Source organism: Herpailurus yagouaroundi, unplaced genomic scaffold (genome assembly GCF_014898765.1).
Source record: "Herpailurus yagouaroundi ecotype Mexico unplaced genomic scaffold, PumYag 67793, whole genome shotgun sequence".
Taxonomy (NCBI): Eukaryota; Metazoa; Chordata; class Mammalia; order Carnivora; family Felidae; genus Herpailurus; species Herpailurus yagouaroundi.
Window position 1 is genome coordinate 2,926,785 of NW_024420586.1, and position 26,143 is coordinate 2,952,927.

Sequence of the window (26,143 nt, forward strand, 5' to 3'; positions counted from 1 at the left end):
CCTATGTTAACAGACAGTGGAGGATGAGAGAAGGAAGGATCAAACAATTTGGACACTGGTCCTGGAATTTTGATTGTGTTGGGAGGAGAGGAAAAACTTTTGACTTTTTCTTTTTTCCGTTTTATTTATTTTTAAAATGTTTTATTTATTTTGGAAAGAGTGCAAGCTGGGGCGGGGTGGAGAGAGAGGGACAGAGGATCCAAAGCAGGCTCTATGCTGACAGCAGCAGCAAGCCAGATGTGGGGCTCGAACTCACAAAACGCGAGATCGTGACCTGAGCCGAAGTCAGACGCTCAACAGGCTGAGCCACCCAGGTGCCCCTCTCTTTCCATTTTAAGAAAGACATTGGCTGTTTGTGGAGTCAGAGGCACAGATTGAGACATAGATGGATAGATAGATAAATAGCAGGGTGGGCAGTGTAATAATAGGTAGGATAAGAGGAAATGAGAGTACTGGCCAAGGACGTGGGCTCTGAAGCCAGACTGCTGCCTGGGATTGAGTCACAGCCATGACTAATATGTGATCTTGGGCAGTTTATGTACCCTCTCTGTGGCTCAGTGTCCTCCTCTGTAAAATGGGGTGATAAGACTACATACCTCATGGAGCCTGGCACCAAGTGAGCCAATAACGGTTTGCTTTTATTTTATTATTATCATTAGTATAACTTACCAGGATATAAAGAGAGAACAGAGGAGAATTATTTACCCCAGGCTGAGGAGGTCAGAGAGAATCACCTGCCAGGGTCGTGGACATGGTGGGCTGGGCTGAGTCTCAGATGATCGGTAGGAATTGGCAAGAGAGGAGGGAGATAACATTCCCATTCCGGCAGAGTGCGGTCTGTGGGTGTGGAACAGGGCATCTGTGAGGAAGGTTTTTATGTGATTTATATTTTTTGAATCACCACTGCTGCCGTATTTGAAACATAGGTGAACACATGTATAGAAGTCACAGTGGTTTTTTCCAGTCCACAGAAAATGACTAGAGTGCAAGAAGGTCCAAGAACATCTTGTGACATCTCCCCGACTCCCCAGGGTCTGTAGTCTCCCCGTCTCCCCAGGGTCTGTAGTCTTCAGCTGGATTTATTGCTGGAATCTGTTCTATCGTAGACCCAGGCCTTGCTTTCCCTCAAAAGGGTGATCCAGACGGAGAGCCACGGAACGTTTTCAAACAGGGGAGCCATGATGGGAACGGTTATTCAACATCTATTTCAGTGAGCCCCCTTTCAGCATGCCTTTTTGTGTAGCTGATGCTAATAAATAAAAAAACTACATTTCCCAGACTGCTTGGCAGCTATGTAATTTTGGTTCCACCAATCAGGTGTGAGCCGAATTCTGGCCTCCTGCAAGTGGGGAAAGAGGCATGGTAGGAAGCTTCTGTTGCAGGTGTATCTCTCAACAGGTCTGGTGTACCTCTGAAGCCAGTGGTTCCAACAGGGGCTTCCTGAGTCCCCAGATTCTATCTGAGGTTGGCAACCCTGGGGCCAGCTGTTGAAAGGGCAGCTTACTGGTTTGTTTACACAGCCGCCTCCTGAGGGTGGTGGTTTGCTGGCAGGAGAACCCAGTGAGCGCATGTCTGGTGGTGGCTGTATCCTGAACCCAGATCCTGCTTTCTTTCTCCCTTTAGATGGTACAGAGTCAGCCCCCCTCTCTGTGTCTCCTTTCCCCTGCCCCCCTGCCTGTAGCCCTTTATTAAGGTCGTAAAGTCATGTGGTCTCTAACACAGGTTGGGGAAAGGAATCTCGGCGCTGGGTCTGGGTTACCTTCCCCCCAGAAGGCACCAGGGCTTCTTAGGCAAATTTCCCCACACCCCCCTTTATGCAAATGTGACCGTTTGCCTCCTTTACCTCCCCAGACACCCTGCCACAAAGTACTGCCACTTTGTGGGGGAAAGAGTGATACAGCCTTGGCAGGTAATGCTGATACAGCAGGCCAAATGATGTAGGTTAACAAATGGAGGGTCAGGGGTTTCCAGGTAATTTAGAAAGGAAGCACGTTGAGGCAGGAATAAGGAGCTGTCCTCTGAAGTGGAAAGAATGATCTTTCAGGATCTTGAAGCAAACACTTAAAGAGAAGGGAGATGAGTAAACTGTAGGACTGACCTGGGGTGGGGTGACCTACTCCAGGCCCGGCAAGGTTTCTCCCAGTCCTGGAGACGGTCCCCATGTGCGTTGTGTGGGCCGTGCCCTGCACTCAGTCGGACGCCTGACGGAGGGCACTGAGCAGGAACTGAAATGCAGCCCACGCCCCACTTGCCAAGCAGAGGGCCCAGCACGGGGCTGTGTGCTCCAGGAGGAAGGGGAGGATGCCTTTGAAAAACCACGCTGAGGTGTCATAGGAGCAGCCCTAGTTCCAGGTGATGGCTCAGGGAGGAGAGGCCCGGATGCTGTCCATGTCAAAGGCTTCCGACACCTGGAAGGGTGTCCCCTCCCTACCCCAAGGCACAGACACCGCACGTGCAGAGCTCTCTTCCCAGCCCTCCTCCAGCTCTGCCTGAGACAGCAGGTTGCCCTTTTATTACGTAACCGCCCGCAACGGGCAAGGTGGCGTTGACTTTGTTGTTGTTTCCTCTGCCAAGTGTTTTCATGCTGTAAACTGCACATTACGAACTCTACGGTCATTCTTTGGACCTTAAAAATTGCTTAGGAGGGAAGAGGGTGTGGGGAGGAGGGGGAGGAGGAAGACGGGGAGACAAAGTCCTCTTGGATCGCAAACCGTCACTTTCCCTTCTAGAGTGACTAACTGCATTCGGTCTTTTGTGCCTTGCCTGGGGAACATGTTCAACAAGTATAAAAGTGAATCGGGTTGTTTAGAGCAGTGCTTTGAAGACTCCAGGCTTTCTGCTGTAACAGCAGTGCGGGCTGTGTGTTCCGCCTAGAACCACATCCACCGCCGACAACAGGTCGGACTGGAATGAGCTGCTTGGGCGCCAAGGCCCTCAGCTTGCTGGCACCTGGGAAAACCCTCTAGGGAGTGCGGCCGAGCCGGCACACGGGGATGTGGCGGCAACAGCATGTGGGCAGCCCCCGTGCACTCTGGGCACAAAAAAATGAAAGAACACGGTTTGTAGAAAGTCTGCTTTGCGCAGTTTGAACCGGAAGTGTGAATCGCTAACACCACTTTGTAAAAAGCACCAAAGCACAGAAGCCCTTGGCTCCCCCGCTCGCCACGGCCAGGGTTTGCTGTTTTCGCGCGCACCTGCCCAGCTTCCAGCAGTCAACGGTGCTGCTCAGGCCTGAGACTCTCTCTGGACACAGCGCCCTCGCTTCTCAGGCAGGGGGACTCGGAAGTGTGTCTCAGTTCACCCAGGGTTCCCCAGCAGGGCTGTGCTGCTTGCCTCCCTTCCCCACTGCCCTACCGATTTCTCCTGAAACCTCCCACGAGAGCCGTTGGCACCGAAATCCTCCTGTCAGCGCCCGGGTCTGGGGGACCCCAAACTGAAACATCCTCCTAGCTTTATCCGTTTCGTTAAAATCTGCTCTCCTCCTTTGTTAAATAGGTTTAACTCTGCTATAACTGTTTCATTCTCCAACTTAACACCAGGCTGGAGTGGCTCCTCCATCCGACCAACTTGTTTGATACAAGGCGTATCCAAGTTTTAAAAGTCCCCGCATGATTCTTAAGGAACTTTGCCACTTCTTTGCTAGACTGGGATGTGTTGTATTACGTACTTGTTCTGGTACCTGAATCGTAGATGAGCTTTCTCTTGGAAGATTTATTTTCTGATAGATTATGTGAGTGGCGTCATGTTTTAAATATATTAGGGGAATTTAGAACTCAAACTAATTCTCTTGTGAGTCCTTTTATAAAACAAAGCCAAATTTATGAATTTTCATGTATTTTTCTTTCCTTAAAGTGAACCATACCTACCTTGATTTAAATGGGACTTCACCGGGGCGTCTGGGTGGCGCAGTCGGTTAAGCGTCCGACTTGAGCCAGGTCACGATCTCGCGGTCCGGGAGTTCGAGCCCCGCATCGGGCTCTGGGCTGATGGCTCAGAGCCTGGAGCCTGTTTCCGATTCTGTGTCTCCCTCTCTCTCTGCCCCTCGCCCGTTCATGCTCTGTCTCTCTCTGTCCCAAAAATAAACAACAACAACAAAAAAAAAGTTGAAAAAAAATAAATGGGACTTCACCTACAGTCTCCTCCATTTTTTTTTTTTAATTTTTAAGTAATCTCTGCACCCAACATAGGGCTCACATTTACAACCCTGAGATCAAGAGTCACATGCTCTGTTGACTGAGCCAGCCAGGCACCACTAGTCTCCCCTGGTTTATTTTATTTCTTTTATTTAAAATATTTTTTTCATGTTTATTCATTTTTCGAGAGACACGGAGCAAGCAAGGGAGGGGCAGAGAGAGAGGGAGACACAGAATCCGAAGCAGGCTCCAGGCTCTGAGCTGTCAGCACAGAGCCCGATGTGGGGCTCGAACCCACGAACTGTGAGATCATGACCTGAGCCGAAGTCGGACGCTTAACCCCCTGAGTCACCCAGGGGCCCCTCCCCCCATTTAAATGCTACTTCCGCTAGCATCATTTACCCTATTTCCAAGGATCTAATACAGAACTATCTGAAATACAATATCGATGGTACAGAGCCTACAGGAAATTAGTTTTGTTCTCCAGCCTCACTTTAGGACTACTGCAATGTGTCTTTTTCTCTCATTAATTTGTGGAGAGATGCTGTATATATCACTGACTCTGCATTCTTCCATTTTTCCAGCATATTAATCAATTAATATTTGAAGTTGTATGAAGTAAAGAAAGAATGGGACTGTAGTCCTTTCTTAGAAATAAAATATTAGAGCTCATTTCAGCATAAAAGTAATGCAAATACACAGAAAACTAGAATTCAGAGAAGTAGAAGAAAGGCATCAATATTTCTTGTGTATAATGAAACTCAGCCTCACATGTTAGTTTATTTTCTACCTTTCTATGTGCAGCTTTTGTGTTTTAATTTTCATCGTGGCATAAGCACATTCTATGTTATTATCTCTTGTTGGACATCGGACATCATCTTTTTTTAAATGTTTATTTATTTGCGGGGGGGAGGCACAAGTGTGGGGAGGGGCAGAGAGAGAGGGAGACACAGAATCTGAAGCAGGTCCCGGGCTCTGAGCTGTCAGCACAGATCCTGACCCGGGGCTCGAACTCCCAAACCGTGAGATCATGACCTGAGCCAAAACCAACAGTCAGACATCTAACTGACCGAGCCACCCCGGCATGCCAAGATGAGTTTCTATACCTCTCCTCTGCATATACTGAGACCCTGCTCTGTGTGGGGCACCTTGAAGGAGCCAAAGATGAGTAAGACACAGCATCTGTCTGCCAGGAGCTTGGCATCTAGAAGAGGAATGCAGAACTGTCGTCCATAAATAACAGCAGTTCATAAGAAAGTTCTACCTAGGGTATTATGAGGGCACAGAGGAACAAGTCTCTGACTCTAGCTAGTGAAGGGTTTTAGGAGCATGAGTAAGATTTTTCCAGACAGTGCAGATGAAGAAAATAAAATAAATCAGGGGTATGTGATAGCAATGAGAGGAGGGCAGGAGGGCAGCAGCAGTAGAAAGAGCAGATAGGAGACACCTCTCTGAAGAGGTGACATTTATTTATTTTTGTTATTTTTTTTAACGTTTATTCATTTCTGAGAGACAGAACAGAGCGTGAGCAGGGGAGGGGCAGAGAGAGAGGGAGACACAGAATCCGAAGCAGGCTCCAGGCTCTGAGCTGTCAGCACAGAGCCCGATGCGGGGCTCGAACTCACGAACTGCAAGATCATGACCTGAGCTGAAGTCGGACACTCAACTGACTGAGCCACCCGGGTGCCCTGAGGTGACATTTAAACTGAGACCTAAGTGACAAGAAGTTTTCAGCCACTCAAGGACCTAGTAGAAGAGTGTTTAAGGCAAAGGAGCAGCAAGCACCAAGGAGATGGGAGTGATCTTGGCTTATTCAAGGAAGAGCACGGTGGGAATGACACGAGTGAAAGGGAGTGGAGTAGAGTTGACCTCAGGGAATCGGAGAGGAAAGTAAAAGCGGGTCAAATGAAAGGACAGCAGGGCAGCTCCGAGAGCCCAGCAGCTATTGGAGAACATGAATCAGGAGCGGTTCTAACACATAAGATTGCGTGACTTTTTCAACACTGCCTAGGAGCACCGTTGGAAGGATAAAGGGTTTTACTCTGAGAGAAGAATACTGGGGTTTAAGAAAGCAGAGTTCACACAGCTTTGGGTGATGTCAAGGTCCATTGCTGAGGTAAAATGGAGGTGATGGTTGCGGAGGTGATCAGAGAAATGTGGTGTAAGATAGGGTCTTATCTGATTTCATCAAATCAAAGCTTTGGTGTGTCAAAGGACACCATCAAGAAAGTGAAAAGACATGGGGCGGCTGGCTGGCTCAGTTGGTAGAGCATGTGACTCTTGATCTCGGGATTGTGAATCCGAGCCCCGTGTTGGATGGAGAGACTACTTAAAAATAAAATCTTTAGGGGCGCCTGGGTGGCGCAGTCGGTTAAGCGTCCAACTTCAGCCAGGTCACGATCTCGCGGTCCGTGAGTTCGAGCCCCGTGTCGGGCTCTGGGCTGATGGCTCAGAGCCTGGAGCCTGTTTCCGATTCTGTGTCTCCCTCTCTCTCTGCCCCTCCCCTGTTCATGCTCTGTCTCTCTCTGTCCCAAAAATAAATAAACGTTGAAAAAAAAATTAAAAAAAAAAATAAAATCTTTAAAGGGGCACGTGGATGACTCAGTCGGTTAGGTGTCCCACTCTTAATTTCAGCTCAGGTCATGATTCCAGGGTCATGGAATCGAGCCCCATGTCAGGCTCCACACTGGTCATGGAGGCTGCTTAAGATTCTCTCTCTTCCTCTTCCTCTGCCCCTCTCCCTTGCTTGCGTTCTTATGCTCTCTAAATACATGAATAAAATAAAATAAAATAAAATAAAATCTTTTTAAAGTGAAAAGACAAGCAACAGAATGGGAGAAAATATTTGCTAATAACTTATGTGATGAGACTTGTATAAAAAATGTATAAATAACTGGGGTCCTTGGGTGGCCTAGTCAATTAAACATCTGACTCTTGATTTCGGCTTAGGTCATTATCACATGGTTTGTCAGATTGAGCCCCATGTCGGGCTTTGTGCTGACAGCGCCGAGCCTGCTTGGGATTCTCTCTCTACTTCTCTCTCTGCCCCTCCTCTGCTCGCACATGGTCTGTCTCAAAATAAATATTTAAGAAAAATGTATAAATAACTCTTACTACTCAATGATAAAAAGATAGGTAACCCACTTAAAAATAGGCAAGGAATCTAATCTGAATAGATATTTCTCCAAAGATGACACATGCACATGGTCCATAAGCACATGCAAAGATGCTCAACATCATTAGCCATCAAGGAAATGCAAACCAAAAGTACGATGAGATACCACTTCATACCTACTAGAATGGCTATAATCGAATATTCACATAATAAACAAGTGTTGGCAAGGATATGGAGAAATTGGAACCCGCACACATTGCTAGTGGGAACGTAAAATGGTGCAGCTGCTTTAGAAAATAGTTTGGCAGTTTCTTAAAATGTTAAAATTAGAGTTACTATATGACCCAGCAATTTCACGCTTAGGTATATACCCAAGAGAAATGAAAGCATATGCCCATACAAACACTTGTGCCCAAAAACTCACGGTAGCATTACTCAGTAGCCAAAAGTGGCAACAATGCGGACGTCCATCAACTGACAAGTGAATAAGTGAAATACGGTATATCCACGCAGTGCAGCAACTTGGATGATCCTTGAAAATGTCACACTAAGTGAATGGAGACAGTTACTACTTAGAGTTAGTAGTTGCTCAGAGTAGATTGGGGGATGGAAATAAGCATTTTCTTAATGAAATAGAACAGAATAGGCTAGATTAGATTAGACTGGATCGGGTCTTTACATCTTAGCTCAAGTACCATTTTCTCAGGAAGTCTTCCCTAACGAGGCCAGATCCCCCTCTCTCGGAACCTGTCCTTGATAGCACTAAGCACGGTTGGAAGCTGCTGTTAATTCGCAGGATGATTGGATGGACATTGGGATCCCAGGATGTGAATATAAATACACTGCATCTGCCACACTTAGCCCAGTCGATAGCACGTAGCAGGTTATTTGTAAGCATCTGTTCAAGGAGGGGAGGAAAGAAGCTGGTCAGTGGGGGCTCAAAGCTGTAGTTGCAAAAAACACAGTAACCTAGAAGGAAAGGAATAAAATGGGGGATGTAGGTAGATGAGGTCTCTAAAATAAAGATCTCTAAGAGAATGTGTTTCAAACTGGGGGGTCACAACACATTAGTGAATTGTGAGAATGATATACCAAGTTGTGGCCAGAATTTTTTAATGAAATGGAATGGGATAGGATAGAAAATATTGGAGAGGCACCTGGCTGGCCGAGTCGGTGGAGCTGGTGACTCTTGATCTCAGGGTCATGAATTCAAGCCCCACATTTGACATGGAGCCTACCTAAAAAAAAAAGAAAAGAAAAAAACATATCAGAGAAAATACCACATACCAAGAGTAAAAATTTTTCAAACAATTTTTTTTTAAAAATTTTTGCTCTAGTGGTATATATATATATATATATATATATGACAGTATCATAGCCAATGAGGTTTATCTGAGGCGTGATTATTGCTATAATATATATTGTATATGTATATACACACATATACATACATACCCATACACATGTGTGTCTTGTGTCATGATTTTACTGTGTTCCAATTTTTAAAAATTGAGACACTCCTGCCCATACCCTCTGGTTCAAACATTTATGACTGTAATTCTTTTCTGAAGTTCTGATCATTTTAGCAGCTTGAGAATCACTGAATATAAGGCTTTTGATGATTTGCACAGCATTTTTTAAAAAGTCATTTGTTAAGTACAAATTAAACATTAATTTCTCAAGTGTAAATTGAACACTGGTGGAATTTCTTTTTTTTTTAATTTTTTTTTAACGTTTATTTATTTTTTTTGGGACAGAGAGAGACAGAGCATGAACGGGGGAGGGGCAGAGAGAGAGGGAGACACAGAATCAGAAACAGGCTCTAGGCTCTGAGCCATCAGCCCAGAGCCCGACACGGGGCTCGAACTCACGGACCGCGAGATCGTGACCTGGCTGAAGTTGGACGCTTAACCGACTGCGCCACCCAGGCGCCCCGAATTTCTTAAGTATAAACATTAATTTGAGCTTTTAAGAACAAGTCAAACAATGGTTGCAATCTTTATTAGAATATTTTTTCAGTCTCTCAAACGTATCAACAAGTATGATTATTTCTAATCGTTTATGATTAACAAACCGAGGAAGCCAGTGTTGAGTTATGTGGCAAAACGCATGTCCTCGATTTAATTTCTATTACCATGAGTTATGTCAAAACAGTTTAACGCCAAGATTTCTTTCAATGTGTGCAGCACGTCACGTGTGCTTAACATTTCTTTCGTTTGGGAAGCATGTGTGGTGGGCGCACAGGGGCTTTGGAGCCATTCTGGTCTGCAAGGAACCCTGGGTTTGCCACTTACTAGCTGTTTGACATTGGGCAAGTTGGTGTGGTAGGATCTTGGCTTCCTTGTCTGTAAAACAGAGAAAGTGATTTAGGTGGAAATTACCATTTGTAGAGGTCAAAATTGGTCCACTGTTGGCAATTTCATGTGGCTCAACCTAGTGATTATCTTACGGTGTGGTTGTGAAGATCAAACAAGACAATATTTGTTTAATACCTGTCACCATGCACATTTAATATTAATATTCCCTTTGATAAAGACAAAAAATATTAGCGTCATTGTTGAATTATCTCTTTAAATTGGCAGCATATACATTGGTCCATTGCACATTATGTACTTATTTAATGTCTGTCTTGCCTTTTTGCAGAAAGAATTTAAGAAGACTGTTTTGCACATAGTTAGTACTGAATAAATATTTGGATACTAGTGAGTTGATGTTTCTGTTTAGCTTTGTTTCCTTGGTCATTTATGAGCCATCATTTGGTACTTTGCTAGAATTGGATGAAACGTTAGCCCAATATGGACTGTTGTCTCCCAAGAGGATGTAACAAAATCTTGTTTTGTACTTCTGTGACAAGTATTTCTTTCCAGGGAGCAAGCCCCATGCAGTGGTGTCTGGTGAATGTTTAACAGAACTCTCTGGAGTTCAGGGTGTGTGGGTGGTGGTGGTGGACCTGATCTGCAGCGCCGGCCAATTTCTGTGCTGATACTTCCGTCACTGCTGCTTTCAGGCCGTGAACTTGACATTGCTGGATGCACGGTTGGGAAGAGATGAGTGTAATGAGCTTTCTGAGCTAGAATCAGGTGCTCCAGCCACACTGCTGGCCCCAAGACTCGTGAAACCCACCCTGAGGGCAGTGCTCTCTAGACTGGGACTGACAGTGCGTGCAGGATTTTTTATTTATATTTATGCTGCTAATAAAGAAGTTTCATAATTACTGAGTATTTTTGAAAAACACAACTGAACAGAATAGCTGCAAAAGGGGGACAAAACAATAATTATAATATTTATTATTATCCTACATCTGTATGACACCTTCTCATTAAATTGCTTTTCTTGATGAGACAACCTGCAGGGTTTTGCTCTTTTTTCCTTTTGTCAACCTGTTATTTTAATGACTAAAAGACCAAGTAGGTGTTCCCCCCAAAAAGTGCTATGTAATTTTATATATTGACTCCCTTGATGAGCTAACTGGCTCAGATCTTGGGAAACTCCTTTTTTTTGTGGGACTGTAAATTTCAACATCATTTAAAAAAAAATGTGAATCACAATTGGGGGAATTGCTAAGGAAATGGATCATTTTATCAGTGATATATTTAAAGATTTTAAAAATGGTTCTGCAGTGGGACTCCCGGGTGGCTCAATCGGTTGAGCATCTGACTTTCGATTTCTGCTCAGGTCATGATCCCAGGGTCATGGGATCGGCCCCCACTGTCGGGCTCTGCGCTGAGTGTGGAACCCGCTTAGGATTCTCACTGTCCCTCTGCCCCTCTCCCCTGCTCACGCGTGTTCTAAAATAAAAACAAATTAATTGAAAAATCCTTCTGCAAATAAAATGTTTTACTCTAAATCAGGGATACTAAATGGGAGGTGGTATCGTCCTGGGGTGGGGATAGATTTTAGAAATAGATGGTGGTAGTTTTTGTTGTTGTTGCAGTGACTGGGGAGCACTGTTGAAATCTAAAGGGTCCGGCCAGAGATGCTAGAATTGGAAATTGTCCCATGTTCTGAATGACCTTCAAATCTTTTTTTTTAAGAGAGAGAGAAAGAGAGAGAGTGCACATGACAGCAGGGGAGGGGCAGAGAGAGAGGGAGAGAGAGGGAGAATCTTAAGCAGGCTCCACATTCAGTGTGGAACCTGATGCAGGGGTTGATCTCCTGACGCTGAGATCATGACCTGAGTCGAAATCGAGTCAGACACTTAACCGACTGAGCCACCCAGGCACCATGACCTTCAGAGATATTCTGCTGAGCTGTCATGTTGATGAAAATAAGTACCCAGGTTTCCAAGAGCACAAGGATGCTTGCATTTAGTTTTGCTTCGAACCCTCCAAAAGTTGTTCACCATGTTGGGAAGTCTTAGCAACATTGGTGGTAACTGATTTTGCCACTAGGGCACACCTGTGTCAGTCTTTGTCTTGCACCGTCACTCACAGTGATGGTATGACAGTGTAAGCGTTCGGCTCCTCTATTTTGTCTTCTAGTATCACTGTGCCTGAGTTTACATTTTGAGGTGCACGTTATTTTATTATAAATTACTTATTTTTATTTGTCCTTTCTATCAGGGCGTTATGTTGATTGATTTTTACAATTATGCGTAGGGGTATGTGGTATCACCTGTGAGTTTCATTTCAGGTTAGTACAGGAGGGCTACTGAGTATGTGTTATTAAAGGAGTCATTGGGTCTGAGACCCAATAACTAATCTAAGTGGCTAATCCTTAGCATGATATGGCAATGCCATTTCTTTTTCCACGGTCCCAGCATATCTTCCTACCATCTGATATCGCATTCCCTTGGCTTCAAGACTATAAGCAAATTGTTCACCTCTGCCCCAGTCACTACCATTTGTGGTCTAAAGTAACAATTTTGCCCATTTTCCTTATTTTTCTTCCTGGCATCAGCTGAGCCATCGGCATTATTGCCACTGCCCACAGCGGCATCCGCCGACCATCATGAGAAAAAGCCATCGTCTGCGGAATTTTACCCATTTTTTTTTTAATTTTTTTTAACGTTTATTTATTTTTGAGACAGAGAGAGACAGAGCATGAACGGGGGAGGGTCAGAGAGAGGGAGACACAGAATCTGAAACAGGCTCCAGGCTCTGAGCTGTCAGCACAGAGCCCGACGCAGGGCGCGAACTCGCAGACCGCGAGATCATGACCCGAGCCGAAGTCGGCCGCTTAACCGACTGAGCCACCCAGGCGCCCCTACCCATTTTCTTGATCAGAGTTCACAGTTTTGCCATTCATTCTTCAGAACATTCGGTGACCTCTTGGAAAAGGACGTAGTCAAAAAGGCCAGTGGATCAGTTTTTACTGTTGTAAAATGAAGTGAGTCTAAATTTCCTTGAGTTTAGAATTTGCCCGTGAGGAATTCGGAGGCAGGCAGGAGCGAGCACATCTGTTTCGTCTCATGCCTTACGTAGAGAGGCAATAAACACTCCGGTAAGAAAATAAGCACTTAGTGCTGTGCACACAGTAACAAAAAATAAATGCATACTTTGAGCGGGACCCTAATATGAACCTACAGATCATGTTGTCAACACAGTGAAAATGAAAAACAATGCGTCGTCAGTGAATAAACTCGTAATGAACATGCAGGGCTCACCTTTGGCAAGAACGCAAAGTAGCTGGTGTTTGTTTCCAGCGCTTGTGTCTTCTCTCTTGGGTGCCCTTTTCTTCCCTCAGCACCTCCCACCGCAGCGAGTCTAAGGCTCTCGGCCGGTCCTTTTCTGATTTGAAGGAGTCTCCCCGTCAGAAGGAAAGGGGTCTGGTACACCTTTTTTCTTACTAACTCTAGAATCTTTTTAGAGCAGATGGGCTGTCTTCGGAGATGAGGATAGTGGTTACCTTGGACAGGCAGAAATGACTGGAAAGGAGCTCGAGAGCTTCTGGGGGAGCTGGTGATGTTGTGTTTCTTGTTTTATTGTGGTAAAAGATACATATCGTAAAATTTACCAACATGGCTGTCTCTAAGCATACAGTTAAGTAGTGTTAAGTATATTCACATTGTTTTGAAGTAGATCTTGAGAACTTTTTCATCTTGTAAAACTGAAACTCTGTACCCATTAAACAATAACTCCTCATTTCTCCAGTGCCCTTGGTAATTGCCATTCTACTTCCTATTTCTATATATTTGACTACTCTAGATACCTTATATGGGTGGAATCATGCAGTCTTTATCCTTTGGTGACTGGTTTATTTCACATAGTATCATGTCCTCAAATTTCCTCCATATTGTAGCACGTGACAGGATTTCCCTTCTAATGTTGTATTTATTTTTTTAATGGCATTTTTCAATGTTTACTTCTTTTTTTTATATGAAATGTATTGTCAAATTGGTTTCCATACAACACCCAGTGCTCATCCCAACAGGTGCCCTCCTCAATGCCCATCACCCACTTTCCCCTCCCTCCCACCCCCATCAACCCTCAGTTGATTCTCAGTTTTTAAGAGTCTCTTAGGGTTTGCCTCTTTCCCTCTCTGGAACTTTATTTTTCCCCCTTCTCCTCCCCCATGGTCTTCTGTTAAGTTCTCAGGATCCACATAAGAGTGAAAACATATGGTATCTGTCTTTCTCTGCCTGACTTATTTCACTTAGCATAACACTCTCAAGTTCCATCCACGTTGGTACAAAAGACCATATTTCATTCTTTCTCATTGCCACGTAGTATTCCACTGTGTATATAAACCACAACTTCTTTATCCATTCATCAGTTGACGGACATTTAGGCTCTTTCCATAATTTGGCTATTGTTGAAAGTCCTGCTCTAAACATTGGGGTACAAATGCCCCTATGCATCAGCACTCCTGTATCCCTTGGGTAAATTCCTAGCAGTGCTATTGCTAATGTTGTATTTCTTGATCTGTGTGCTGGTTACCTGAGTACACTCCCTTTGGGAAAATTCATCCAGTTGTGCACTCATTTTTTTTTAAGTTTATTTATTTATTTTGAGAGAGACAGAGAGCTTGTGAATGGGGGAGGCACAGAGAGAGAGGGAGAAGCTCAAGCAGACTCTGCACTGACAGTGGGGCTCGAACTCGCGAACTGTGAGATTGTGACCTGACGCTTAACCAACTGAGCCACACCGGCGCCCCCAGCTGTGCACTTAATGACTGGACCCACTTCTGTATGCATGTTATACTTCCAAGAAAGACTTTATAAATTAGACGGAGACAAATTTAAAAATCATTACTACCGCTTCTGCTAAGCTATTAGTAACTTGTGTTAATGTTTCCCAGGGACGTTTTGGAAGCACCAGTTAGAGAAGGCAATGCTTAACTCCAAGGGGTATGTGGTGAAGGCAGAACTTCAGAAGAGATGGCTTCACACAGGCCCTATTCAAATCTTCCTTGATGTGTGGCTCTGAGCCCCTTCATACAGAAGGCTGGTACTACCCATCTCAATCCAAAATCACTAAACACTAATCCCCCCCCCACCCACCACCACCAAACAAGAGCAGAAGGTAAAGAAAAAAAACCACTGTCCTTAAAGAGGTAAATGAGATTGGGAAGAAAGCCCATTGAAGAAAATTTTAGGAGAAAGAACAAAACAGCGTTGGAAGAGGACAATCAGGTAGGGTTGTCACATTTAGAAAGACAAAAAGCCAAAAAGACAAATGATCAATACAGGACACCCATTGAAACTTGAATTTCATATAATCAACAAATAGGTTTTTAAAGTAGAAATATGCTCCAAATAGTGCACGGGACATACTTGTACTCAAAATATATTTGTTGGTGAGGCACCTGGGTGGCTCAATCAGTGCAGTGTCTGATACTTGATTTTAGCTCCATTCATGATCTCAAGGGTTTGTGAAATTGAGCCTGGCATTGGGCTCTTCACTGACAGCGTGGAACCTGTTTGAGATTCTCTCTCTCCCTCTCTCTCTGCCCCTTCCCTGCTTGTGTTCTCTCTCTCTTTCTCTCTCTCTCAAAACAAATAAAAAACTTTAATATATATGTAAAGATGTGTTGTTTATCTGAAACTCACCTTCCACTGGGCACCCTGTATGTTTTACCTGGCAACCCTAGATACAAGGGAAGGAAGAGGGAGATAAAATCACAGGGAACATGAAAAATGTCTTTTCAATGCAGGGATCAAGCCCAAAGCCAGATTCTCTTACAACTACCTAGCATTGGATAACATTCCCTGTCCTCAATGAGGGAAAGAACTTTGCACTAGGAATCAGTTTAATTTTGCAATGAAGAAAAAATTGGACTTTTCTTAAATCTCTTGCTAGGGGTCCAGAGTTTAATCCAAATCCTTTCACACTTGCTGTTTTGCCGAGAGCTGAGTGACACAAACTGCCTGGGATAATGGTGTGGGGTTGCAGGCAGGAAGGGCAAAGGACTTCGTCTGAAAGACCTAGTGCCTGGTAGTGACTTGTCAGTTTTCATCTGAAGCGGTTTTTTGATGTGTATAAATAGGGGTTGCCATTAAAAGTACTGCATCATTACTGGTGGGGAAAAACAAATTCCCTAACACTCCGCCCTCTCTATTCGTCAAAGCCAGAGTGTCCAAGATTCACTCAAGGTGAATGAGGGCAGTTGTTCTGGAAGAGTTGGCTTTGTCACACAGTTTCTGATTTGCTTTGAAGCCCTGCGGTTAAACCCTTCTAACTCTGAGTCCATAAAGGGATAATAAGGCTTGATCAATGTAAGTTCTCAGGCTCATTGTGTAAAAGAAACAATTTTTAAAATTGCAAGTATATAATGAGGATGAAATAATTGACAAGATGATTCTAAGCTGAAGTTTCACAAAGCCCATTTTAACGATTTGTTGTAAAATCAGAAGTATAGTTGCGTGTAGTTAAAGTCAAACGTCCTTTAACTAGTTTGTTACTAGACGTAGGTAAACTATATGTTCTGTGACCTTTTTAGACCATTAGTTACTTAGTAAGATTTTCTTTCATAGGTTTGAAGTAAACTTTGGCCTAGCTCGGGTCGAATTATCACCAAACTTTAAAACTGTGAAAGACTGAATTTATTACATGGGAGCTATATCTATGACTGAATTTATTACATGGGAGCTATATCTATGACTGTTATCAACTGGAGAGGTAGAATCTTGGTTGATACTTTTTATGGCTTTATGAAACTGTCGACACCCTGACCTGCGTGTCCTCGCACAGTTTCCTTAGGTGTCTATAACCTCAGCTTCCTCATCTACAAAAATGAGGGGGTGGACCAGATGACCTCTACCCTCCAAGCTGTAAGACATCATGACTAGATTCCACTAAAGGTGTGTCCATCTCAGGGTTAGGTGACTTAGAACAACTTACCTAGAACTTTTCTCAGTAGTGATGTTTATTATTTGAATAGATAAAGGTAAGTAGAGTACACAACAAGTGTTACCGATTGCTTCCTGTCCCCTTGGAAATCTTTTGTGGGTGAATAATCAGAACTTGGGGGGAAACCAGAATGCCCATAAAGCAATAATGTCTAGATGGGACCAAGGATTAATGAGCTGAGATGTGGTTACTACAGGGGGAATAGATTCCATGAGAGAGAGAGAGAGAGAGAGAGAGAGAGAGAGAGAGAGAGAAACCTGTCTTACTTCCTCAAAAAACCAGATTGTGCCGGTTGGGAACAAGAGATTCACTCTTAGGACACTCTGCTGCCAGAAGCAACATCTTCTGTTTGATTCCCATAACGGTCGAGGAGAGCACGTAAGGGCAGCTGTGACACAAGACGGGACCACGCCTGAGGCTGAGTGTTTCCACTCACCCTAAGTCTGAGGTGAACAGTCTGTGGGTAGCACCTTGGGGATCAGGCCTTCTCACCTCCAGAATCTTCACACCCGTTAAGTCAAGTGTTTAAGATGCAAATTATTTGGCTCACGACACCCTTTTTGCTTCCACACTCACTGTCAAGTATTTGTGTACTTTCTGACAGATTATAAATGTGTCTAAAAATGTTCGGCCACAGCTTCTTGCTGCGACTCTTCCACGTGAGACAGCTTGTGACCATCCCCTCAGCCATTTTCTCAAGGAAGCAACAGCTTGGAAGGGAGACTCGCAGTCGGGAGGGGAGACTCCGGGGTCAAACAAAGCAAGGTCACGTCAGCTGCTTCGCCGGCTTTATTCCTTCCCCATGCTCTGGCTCTGTCTTCCTCACCAAAGGGACAGAAATCTGGAAGGATATTCTAAGGATCCCTGAGTACTGTGTATACGCAGGCACTATGGAATATATGTACATCTTCAAGGACATACTAATCAAAGCTAATTTACAAGGGGATCTAGGAGAAAGAGTTGTAATATGGTCCATATCATGGTGTGTACAGAGTGTGAATGGTAGGTGATAGTTCGTAGCAAAGTTCAGTATTTTTTCCAGAAAACTCGGCAAAGATTTTACCCTCTGAGGCATAGATGCCCATCTGCTTGTTCCCAGAGCTTGTGAATAGGTTATTTCACGTGGCTAAACGGACTTTGCAGATATGATTAAGCTAAGGGTCTTGAGATGGGGAGATGATTCTGGATTATCTGCATGGGCGCAGTGTCATTACAAAGGTTCTGATAGGAGGGAGGCAGGAGAGACGAGAAGGAGACATGATGAGGGAAGCAGAGGTTGGAGTGATGTGAGGCCATGAGCCAAGGAATGCAGGAAGCCTCTAGAAGGCAGAAAAGGCCCAGCCATAGATTCCTCTTTAGAGCTTCCAGAAAGAACGCAGCCCTGCTAACTCCTTGATTTTAGGACTTCTGACCTCCAGACGTGTAAGAGAATAAACGTGTGCTGTTTGAAGTCGCTCAGTTTGTGGTGATGTGTTACAGCAGCCACAGGAAGCTAATGTAGGAGGATTCAACAGGCTATTTTCAATTCAGTGAGAGTGCTTTGGTGAAAGCGTTAGGGGTAATGGCAGGCAGGAGGGTTCAGAGTCAGTTACTGTACAGAGTTTATTGGGAGCCCACCATCAGCTAGGAACTGAGACCTCCCTTGTGGACAAACTGACATGGGCTCTGCTGATACGGAACTTACAGCCACAGGAGGAAGACCGGCATTAAACCAAAATGGCTATTAATTAACTTCAAGTGTGCAGTGTGCTATGAAGTACTGCATGGTACGATGCAAATGATTAAAAGGAGAGCTCTTTCTTCTGGATGGTCAGGGAAGGTTTTCCTGAGGATGTGATGTTTAAGGCAGACTCTGAGGTTGAAAGAGCCTTTCAGACAATCGGTAGAGCATATCCAAAAGCTGTAGGCAGGCAAAGCATTGTGTTTTAACGAGTTAAGAGAAATCCAGTGCCATTGGAGCCGACAGAATAAGGGCTAGTGCTGTACAAGAGGAGATGGAGGGGTGACTAGGGCTAGGCGAGACAGGGCCTCGTAGGCCGTTGAAGGATTGTGGCATGCCCATATTTACAGTTTTATTTTTATTAAAAAGTTTTTTTCTAATGTTTATTTTTGAGACAGGGCGAGACAGAGCATGAGCAGGGGAGGGGCAGAGAGAGAGGGAGACACAGAATCTGAAGCAGGCTCCAGGCTCTGAGCTGTCAGCGGGGCTCGAACCCACAAACGTGGTATCATGACCTGAGCCGAAGTCAGATGCTTAACCGACCGAGCCACCCAGCTGCCCTGAGGTGTTGAAGGATTCTAAGCAGAGTTTACGAAAATGGGGACATGTTCTGAATTCCGTGTTGTCAGCTGTCAGCACAGAGCCGGATGTGGGGCTCGAACTCATCAAAAGTGACATCGTGACCTGAGTTGAAGTCAGACGCTCGACCAACTGAGCCACCCAGGCGCCAACTCCCCGCCCCTCCGTATTTATACTCTTAAAGATCACGTAGGCTATAGTGGATGAAAGAATGGATTGAGGTGCAACAGAAGATGGCAAGAGACCAGTTATAAGGATACTGCAACAGCCCGGGTGAGAAGTAATGGTAGTCCTGGCTAAGATGGTGGCAGTGGGGATGGAGGGAAGCAGAAGGGTTTAAGAGATGGGTATATAGGTCAGAGAATCAAAAGATTTGGCGATTGATGGAGCGTGAGAGGTGACAGAGAGGGAGGTGTTAGGGATGGTGCCTAGGTTCATACTTAAGCAACCTGGTCAGCAGAACTGCCATTTTCTAAGGAAGGGAACCATGCTGGAAGAGAAGAATTTTGGTGGGAAGAACATGAGTATGACTTTGGACATGTATAACCTGAGGGGGTCACTGAGACATTCATGTGGAAATGTCAAGTAGGCATTTGCATACCCAGGGGCAGGAGATTTAAACTTGGGAGTTAGAATTTCAACGCTAAGTGACGTTCTGGGGACAGCGGAGATTGCCCAAGAAGGGAGAAGCCGGTAAGAGGAGGGCCTCTGAAAGGGCTCTAAGGAACCTCAAAGGAAGCAGAGGAGCAGAGGTCAGAGAAAGAGACGTGGAAATGACTAGAAAGCAAAGGAAAAAACAAGGAGGGTGTGGAGCCAATGAACTGAAAGGAAAAGTGAGTTTTTTTCAGAAAGGACAGAGTGACTGTGAGATCATGAAAAATAGGGACTAAAAAGTATCCCCTGGACATGAAGATCGTTGGTCAGTGACCTTAGCATGAATTCGGTGTGCGGGGAGGGAAGGGGTCATCTTCTCTAAGTGTTTCTGGCAGACGTTAGTGAGAACAGGGTCTTCAGGAAAAGCTACGTGCTGGTGAGAAGTCGGACAGGACACTGCCGCCGGGAGTGGCTGAAGGCAGCACGGCCACCACCGCACACGTGCACCAGTACTTTGCCTTCCCAGAAAGACGCGTAGGTGGTAGACAGGACTCCAGACCCGCAGGGCCTTAACCGCATCTCCTTGTACGCTTGTCACCTTTGGCCGGAATCATTCCCTCTTTCTCTTAGCTCTCTGCTCCTTGCTTGTGGCCATCCCTGTCTCCCTTCTTGGTTATTCTCAGACTGGACCCATGAGCTCACCCTCTCATTCTCTCTTCCTTTCATTCTAGTGTTGAAGAGATTTTGTGTCTCCAGGGAGTCAGAGTGACTTGATATCTCAGAGCAGTTCTGCAGTGTGTATGCGGTGGTTCTTCATGGAGCGCGGTGAGTCCTATGAGCAGACAGAGAACAAGAGCATATTAGGTAAGTGACTTGACGGAGAAGCTTGAGCGGAGGATACGGCTAAGTCTTCTTCCGTGTGGAAAGCCAGAAAGGCTACTGATAGAGCCAAAGACTTGCTCCAGGTTGGAAGTTCAAATAATCTTGCTGTTCAAAGAGAGAATGCTCTCTTCGGCAGCACCTGTACAAATAACTGTGAGAGAAAGCGTTCCTCTGGTTTTTATCGTCTACTGAAATTCAGCTTAAGTATAATTCACGTGGAATTCCTTGACCACGACTATGAGGTGTATGTAGGAGTCCAGCCTCCTCCACTTTCGTGCGGCCACAGAGCACAAAAATGGGAACAGGCGTTCCTCAGGTTATACTGCCAGATAAAACTCACTCAAGACCAAAGTGGCTTTGTCGCTGAAACCAGAGCAACAATAGGAATCCTGAGAAGAAACACACACACACACACACACACACACACACACACACACACACACACACACAGAGAAAGAATGAAGTCATTTGAGGGAAAGGAATAAAAGAAGAAAAGGGTTATACAAGGAGTTATACAAGGGGAGACAGAATACAGCTCTGACTCACACAATAATTAACTCACTCTGAATAATATCAGAGTTCTGAACTTGGTTTTGAACACGAATATAGCTTTTATTTGCACAGTGGGGGTAGTTGTTCCCCCCCTTCACTATTTCCTTTACCCTTCAGGTTAATTATTCCCTCAAGGAACACAAAATTATTTTCTCTTGTTTTCTGGGAAAGTGCTTGTGCTCACTCTTCCCTCAGGATCTGTTGAGTAAGTTAGTACCCGATGAAAGATAGTAGCAGGTGACTACATGGGCACTGATAAATAATTGAGTATTTTAGTTAGAGCTCTTCTCAGAGACTCATGATCTTCTTTCTAGAGATCAGCTCAAGTGCAGCCCTCTCATTTTACATAGGAGGAATTGGGCATGGAAAGATGAAGCAATTTTCCCAAATCCACAGAGCTACTTCGTGGCAGATCTAGGCCTGCAACTTTGGGGTCAGGTGTCTCCGAGGCTGTGCTGTCCCGTTCGAAAGCAGTGAATCAGCCACAGCGCCCATAATTGAGAGCTTCTTCCGGCCGGGAGGGTACCTTCTCCACCTCTCACGACAGATCTTTAAAGGAGGCCTTATCACTCCCATTTCCCAGGTGAGAAAACCAAAGCTCAGAGAGGTTAGCTAATTCGCCTAAGACCACGCTGTCAGTGCTAGTAGAACTGCCTCATCTTGTGGGATGGCCGAGTGGGGATTATCAGCGTCTAGGGCCGATCCGACTCCTCAGGGGGGACAGGTGATGGGAGGCCTGCTGTCACAAGGAATGCCCAAAGGTCCACACCACAAAATATTGACCCAACTCCTCGGCTGTGGTGCCTAAAGGTTGAACTTGGAGTCATGGCTAGGAAAGAGCAGAGTCTTGAGGGAATGGAATGCTGAAGAGTTGTATTTTCTTGGGAAGGAGAACTGTGTGGAGCAAAGGGGAGCTTTTCAGGCTGAGCAGGATGATACTTCTTAAGTGGAGACAGCGTAAAGGGAAAGGTTCTCTGGAGAAGGAACTGATACTTCCCAATTCTGAATGGTATCTAGAATGAGGCTGGATCTTTGAGCCCCTGATTGGGCTGAGGCGTTTATGGAAATCGATAGCATGCATTTATAGAACCTGATCAGTATGCTGCGAGTGTACTATTTTTGAAGGGGGTCCATCATTACATAGAACTGAATTATAATCCTGGGCTCAAGATATCAGGTCCATGCATGGCTCTCTCTTTAAATAAATACATAGGTAAAATGAACACCCGTGAACCCAACATCCAAACCACAAACTGGAGCAGTCAATGAAGCTGTCTGACGATACCGAGTTTTGAAGAGGAAGATATGGATTAGCCAAACCTCTTATTCATCCCTAGGAATATAAATTACTGTAATCAGTTTCCATTATTTTATAGTGTTAAACATTCTCACGGAATCTATAAACCTGGCCAAAAAATAACAGCAGCACTGTTTATTTGTAAATGATAGGGCTAAGTAGCAAGTTTTTCTTCCTGCCACATCTGAAAGTTTAGACGAATACATGAATCTTCCTTTTTTGAATGGGAAAGCCTAGCTCTTCAAAAGCACCCATTCCGCACCTTTTTCCAAGTTACGGTTAGCTTGAACAGGAAGGCAATACTGTATTGCTTGTCACTAGTCATATGTTTGTCAAATGGGATCTAGGACTAGGAAGGTGTAGTCTTATTTTTTTACTGAGGCTTGTCTGTGCAAAGCGATTGCAGTTTTAGAGAACTCATCTGCTTGCATTTGTTTGGCATCGCTCCCTCTGCTTGTATAGGTCTTCAAGTCATGGCAGAGACAAAAGCCTTGGCAACTGGGTAACTCCCTGAACGATAATCCAGTGTTGGATCTCCTGACTCTACCATATATCAGTGGATGGCCACGGGCAAGTTGCTGAACTTCTCTGAGCCTCAGGTTTCTCATCTGTAAGTAGGCAAACTCATGTGTGCCTTGTGGGGCTGCTATGTCGATTAAAAGAGGGAACTGCCCCTAACCAGCTAGGCCACAAAGAAGCCCGGCAGCAAGTGTTAGTTATGTTTTATATGGAAACAGGAGTATAAGGGGTACCTGGCAATATATCTCGCGCAGCACGTATCTAATAGAAATCTAATGTGATTGGGGCGCCCGGGGGGCTCAGTTGGTTAATTGTCTGACTCTTGATCTTGGCTCAGGTCATGATCTCACAGTTCATGGCCCCCCCTCCTCGGCGGTGGGCTCTGTGCTGAGAGCGCTCAGAACCTGCTTGGGATTCTCTGGCTCCCTCTCTGCCCCTTCCCTACTCATGCAGACGCATGCGTTCTCTCTCTCTCTCTCTCTCTCTCTCTCTCTCTCAAAATAAACATTAAAAAAAATATAATGTGATCCCCCAATGTGAGGCACAGATGTAATTTAACATTTTCTGAAAGCTACACTTAAAAATGAACCAAAAAACCCAAATGAAATTAATTTTAATATTATATATGATTTAATCAATGTAACTGATATATCTAACATGTTATCATTTCAACATGTAATCAATATAGAAAATTCTAAATGAGAGTTTGTATTCTTTTTTTCTTTTCTCTCTTTTCTTTTTCTTTTTCTTTTTTTTTTTTTTTTTTTGCATACTGAGTTTCTGAAATCCAGTGTGAATTTGCCATTTACAATACCTCTCAGCTCGGATCAGCACATTTCAAGGGCTCAAGAGCCTCACTTGGCTACTGTTGCTGTTGTATCGGGCAGTGCAGCCTTAGCGCTTCTAATGAGATTGGATCTCTTTAGATTTCAAAATCTGGACTTTCAGTTCTATTCTAGTGCACGTTCCAAATGATGGGAGGCGATTGACCGTATTCCTGTTCCTTTAATGTCACTAATTTGTAGTTGCCTCGTAGATGGGACATGGGTCAGATTATCCTAGAGCTGGCGTCCCCAATCTTTTTGTAACAAGTGGCTGTTTTTCTTTTCCTCCAGGCTTTCGGAATAAGTGCAGGGAGAAGAAGGTGAAAAGAGTTGGAACTGACAATAAAACTCCAGCGCCCTGGAGAGGGGGCCTTCCTGGAAGCTACATAAGTCTCCCTGATGGAAGGAAATCTTAGCGACTTTGGAAACGACTCAAGTTTGCTGTCATGTTCACATGTGGTGGTCGTGACGGTCAGGGCCAGGGGGAGGCTGCACCTTAGTGAACAGTTTGGGTGAATGAGGGCTGTACTAAACTCACCGATGTGAGAAATGCCAAGTTTTCCAGATAATAGGTGGCACCTTAGATGTCAGAGTCCACTGCAAATAATAGTTCGTGCTCAGTTAGTTATGGGTACTAAGTAAATATTAATAGAAACTGATAAGATCATGATTTGGAGAAAAACAGAGGAGCAGTAAGTAGATTGTGACAAGTTGCTGTGTAATTACCTTTCATCTTTTGGGGTAAAGGAGAACTGAATAAAGCCACTCATGTTACCTATTCTGGGCTCACAGTTTTGGATCACGTTCCCACCCAGAGACTCCAAGGAATTCCTAAATGTCAATCCAACCATGGTATCACTCAAAACACTCCTTAGTGGTTATCATATTGTTGGCATTTTTCTGTTTCCTTCCAGACTTTTTCTGTGAAGTTTTGTGATCTTTTCATAGCTGAGCTCAAACTTAGTACTAAACTTTGTATCTTGCTTTTACCCACTTATAATGTTTGCATTTTCTGTGTTCTCATATAGACTTCACACCACAAATTTTTCTTAAGTTTATTCATTTTTGAGAGAGAGAGAGTGCACATGACACACATGAGCGGGAAAGGGGCAGAAAGAGAGGGAGAGAATCCCAAGCAGGCTCCACGCTGTCAGTGCGGAGCCCACCGTGGGGCTTGAGCCACGAACTGAGAGATCATGACCTGTGCCGATATCAAGAGTCAGATGCCCAACTGACTGAGCCACCCAGGCACCCCTCACACAACAAATTTTTACTGACAGTGTATCGGTCCATTGAGTGGGTGTGCCATGATTTATTGAGCTATTTTTCCATTATTGTCTTTTCCTTCTGGATATTATAGAATGTAACTTTGTTTCATAAATTGGGCACATGAAACATTACCTTTCTTTATTTTTAAAAAATAAAATTAAATCTGAGTTTGAATTCCCATGTGCAGGGCTGGCAAGACACCCAGCATAAACCATCAATGGGGAGCTAGTCCCATGTGTATATGTAGGGGTATGTGGAGAATGCCTGCTATGACAGCTAGGATACTTTTGACTCAACACGACCCAAATTTACTCAACCTGGCTTAAACCGTAAAGGAGAAGTACTGGCCTGTATACCTGGCAGTTCAGAGGAAGATTCAGGGTTGGTTTGATTTAGTCACCTGATAGCATCATCAAGGACCCTGTTTCTTCTCATTTTTGCTCTGCTTTCTACAAAGTCAGCTTATTCCTGGTCATAAGACAGTTGTCAGCTGATGCTACGTGCTCTTTTGCATGTGCTCAGAGGTAAGGAGAAGGTAGAAAGAGAGAAAGAGAGATTCTTCCAGAAGCTTCCTCCAAATAGCAAGCAAGTTTCTTTCACAGAAGCCTCCAGGAAATATCTTCTCCTTTCTCATTGGCCTAAATTGGGTCATGTGTCCATTGAACCCTCCTGGCTATGGCCAAGGGTCAGAATCAAGCTCATTAGTTTTTTTAAATTATTTTTTAAGTTAATTTATTTATTTTGAGAGAGAAAGTGTGCACGTGTGCAAACAGGGGAGGAGCAGAGAGAGAGGGAGACAGAGAATCCCAGGCAGGCTCTGTGCTGTCAGCAGAGAGCCCAATGCAGGGCTCGAACCCACAAACTGATATCATGACATGAGTCAAGATCAAGAGTTGGATGCTTAACTGAGGACCCCCCCCCCACCAGGCACCCTGCTCATTAATTGTTAGATTGAACCATATATTTCATTACTACAACCAGAGGAGGCTATTCCCCCCACCCACAGCACAAATACACTGCACGGGGCAGTAGACAAAAGTGGGGGGAGTTACCAAGAGAAGAAGGAATGAATTTACAGAGATTATCAAAATGTCTCTTATATCTTCCAACTTCTGTTTTTGGTCCTGCTGTGCAAAAACGGCTAACGAACGCCCTCAGACACGGTAGCCCAAAGAAGCCCAGACGTGAAGTCTCCATTTTTTTTTTTTTTTTAGGTCAGAGAAGGTCAGCTACCTCTTTCATTTGCCCCACCAAGAGGTGCAAAAACAAAACACAGACTTAATTTCTCCATAGATTATCCTGCCACACCATTCCTGTGCTTAAAATCTTTTCTGACCTCTTTTTGGAGGAAGAGAAAGACTACTACTAG

The 26,143-nt window shown here is 44.5% G+C and overlaps 1 long non-coding RNA gene and 1 other non-coding gene across 7 annotated transcripts in view; one reads left to right on the forward strand and one right to left on the reverse strand.

Moving 5' to 3' along the window:
- The window catches only part of LOC121025972 (uncharacterized), a 140,575-nt gene extending 116,292 nt beyond the window's left edge, over positions 1-24,283 (forward strand). For 2 of the 6 annotated variants that reach the window (XR_005788215.1, XR_005788216.1), the window contains exons 2-5: positions 20,163-20,295; positions 21,180-21,448; positions 22,625-22,772; positions 23,797-24,283. This is a non-coding gene — a long non-coding RNA (uncharacterized LOC121025972). Of the gene's footprint in view, positions 1-18,735; positions 19,111-19,481; positions 20,017-20,162; positions 20,296-21,179; positions 21,449-22,624; positions 22,773-23,796 lie in introns of those variants that run through there. The other 4 variants (XR_005788213.1, XR_005788217.1, XR_005788218.1 and 1 more) reach the window with 4 other exon arrangements.
- Positions 12,135-12,221, reverse strand: LOC121026198 (small nucleolar RNA SNORD35). The gene has a single exon (XR_005788299.1). It is a non-coding gene; the product is annotated as a small nucleolar RNA SNORD35 (small nucleolar RNA).
- Positions 24,284-26,143: the final 1,860 nt, after the last annotated feature.